We start from the raw sequence: 3,132 nt of genomic DNA, 5'->3' as shown, positions 1-3,132 counted from the left end.
AACATTTTGGATGGTGTTGCAACATCTTCGGGAGTATAAGCTTTACGCTAATTCAAGAAATGAGAGTTTTGGCTACCCCAAATAAGCTTCTTAGGGCACGTGGTGAACAAAGATTGTATCTTGGTGGATTCGGTAAAGATTGGAACTGTTTGAGATTGGCCTCGACCCAAGTTTGTAACTGAAGTTAGAAGTTTCCTAGGATTAGCTGGATAGTACAGGATGTTTGTTGAAGGATTCTCCAAGATCTTTGCATCCTTAACGAAATTAAGTCAAAAAAATTTATGTAAGTTTATTTGGATTGACAAGTGCGAAAGTAGTTTTCTAGAATTTAAACAAAGCCTAATTATTGCACCAGTGTTAACCTACTAGTCACTAATGAGAAATTTGTGATGTATTGTGACGCTTCTAAACATGGGGCACGTTGTGTTTTGATGCAGTATGGGAAAATTATTGCCTATGCATCTAGGCAATTGAAGGATTATGAATAATGGTATCCTACACATGATATGGAATTGGCAGCGACGATTGTTGGAACTGATTAAAGATTATGACTAAGAGATCCTTTACCTTCCTGGAAAAGCAAATGTGGTAACATATGTTCTAAGTTGAAAAGGGTCCAGGGCGAGTCTATGGATTAAAAAGGATCTCACAAAATTTTGCTAAGGATATGACAAGAGCAGAGATCGAGTTCGTAGTTGGAAAACTAGTCAATATTATATTTACAATCTAATTTGTTAGAAAGAATCAAGACAACCCAATAAAATAATCTAGAACTATAAGAGTACAATGAAGAGTTTGAAGGCGGGTCACCAAAGGACTTCTCAATTTCATCAAATGGACTATTACGATATTAAGGCAGGGTTTGTGTACCAGTTGACGAAGGTATTAGGCCGGAGTCTCAAGACAAGTCTTATTCCATACCATTTTCCTTTCATCCAGTAACAATTAGACGTATCAGGATGTGAAATCATTGTATTGGTGGTCAAGTATAAAAGGTGACATTGTAAAATATGTGTCAAAATGCTTAGATTGTCAGCAAGTCAAGGTAGAACATCAAAGACCAGCGGGATTACTTCAAATTTTGAAGATTATTAACTGGAAGTGAGAGGAAATAACCATGGACTTCATTGTTGGACTACCAAGAACAATAGGGTTCTATGATTCTATCTGGGTAATTGTAGATCGATATATAAAGTGAAGCTCACTTTTTACCAGTACGCTGATCTATATGTTAGGGAAATAGTTCGACTCCATGGTGCTTCAAAGTCAATCGTGTCAGATCGAGACCTAAATTTTACATCCAAGTGCTGGCAGAGTTTGCAACGAACAATGGATACCAAGTTAGAGTTCAGTATCTCCCTTTTTTTTCCCTCAGATTGATGGTCAGCCTAAGAGAACTATTTATGTATCTAAGGATATGCTACGGGCGTGTTTATTAGATTTTTAGGGTTCTTGGAATAAGTATTTCCCTCTAATTAAGTTTTCATACAATAATAGTTATCTGAGTACTATTGGTGGCACTGTACAAAATTCTTTACAGAAGGAAATATCGTTCACCTATTCATTGGGATGAAGCCGGTGAACAGAGGTACCTTTGACCAGATTTAGTCCAAGGAACGAGTGAAGCCATTGGAAAGATTCAAGTTCGTATGTTTACCTTATAGATTGGACAAAAGACCTACGCTGGTCCAAAGCGTAGAAATATTGAATTCCAGGTTGGGAATTTTATCTTTATTCATGTGTTTCCAATGAATGGAACTCAAAAATTGGAAAGAAAGGAAAGTTAAGTCCCATATTTACCAGTCTGTTTGAGTGTCTGGAAAAGGGTATGCCAGGTAGCTTATTAGCTAGCAATACTCCCTGCGTTATCTTGAGTTTACAACATGTACTTTTATGTTTCAGAAGTATGAGGTAGATACAATCCATATACAGCGTTACGAGAATATTGAATTTCAAATAGACTTATCGTATGAGGAAAAGTCAGTACATAATTTTGAATAAAAAAGATAAAGTGTTGTGGAAAAAAGACTATATCACTAGTTGATATGATATGGAAGAATACAACAAGATAGAAAGGGGACTTGGGAGTTATAGTTACAGTTGCAGGAGCCGTATCCCAAGTTGTTTAGATAAATTTCGAGGACAAAATTTTTACATGGAGGGAAAAGTTCTAATATCCTAGAATATATAATGATATTTATTTGGACATATATTTTTTAAAATATGTGATTAAGTGGGCATTAGAATAGGATTATAATCCTACTTAAGCTAATTACGAGTTAATTAGTGAAATATTAGTAGGCGAACAAATAAAGCGTAATTTGTTAATTATGGGGATTTTGTTTGACTATGAGGGTATTGTGGATACCACTTTCAAAATAAAATATTTTTTTGGGTTTTCGGCCTTGCAAACTTGATAGAGTGGTCAGAAGTGTCATGACAATTAAGTTGCGTTGTATTGAAATTATACTAGACTAGGTTAAAATGTTGGAAATTAGGTTAAATCGGGGAAAGCTAGAATGACCAAAATACCCTAGGTTATTCCATTGCCTAACATTTAAGGGTGGGGTAAAATAATCATTTTAGCCTATTTTTTCATTGATGAGTTTCTAATAATACTAGTTGATTATTAGTTATTTTTATTAAGTTTTAAAAAAAAGAATTAAAATAGTAAAAGGTTAGAAAATCTTAGAAAATACCAACCAAACTCATCTTCTCTCTTTTTTCTATGTGCCCTAGAAACCTACTACAACCAAGGAATTTTCTTCATCAAACTCACTAATTGTAAGCTGAATCTGTCTACCCTAGGTGTTGTTCTGGTGGCAAGGTGTGTTCTTCCTCTTCTCTATGGATTTTTATGGTGTAATTTAGGTTTCAGGTTAGGTTTTTAGGATTTCAAGGGGCAGAGGTATAAACTGAGGTTAGAACCTGATTTTAGGTTTGATTAAAAGTTTGTTTCAACTTGAATTTGTTAGACATAGGGGTTGTTTGACTTGAATTGGGTTAGATTGAGTTTAATGAGCTTTAGTTCACTTAGCTATGTTATTTTGTTCAAATGAATGAATTGTTGTGAATTGGTGCTCTAAATACATTGTATTTATGGTATTGAGCTGTTTTGGAAGGTTTGAGTAG

Source organism: Cannabis sativa, chromosome 4 (assembly GCF_029168945.1).
Source record: "Cannabis sativa cultivar Pink pepper isolate KNU-18-1 chromosome 4, ASM2916894v1, whole genome shotgun sequence".
Classification (NCBI taxonomy): Eukaryota; Viridiplantae; Streptophyta; class Magnoliopsida; order Rosales; family Cannabaceae; genus Cannabis; species Cannabis sativa.
This window is presented reverse-complemented; position numbering follows the sequence as displayed.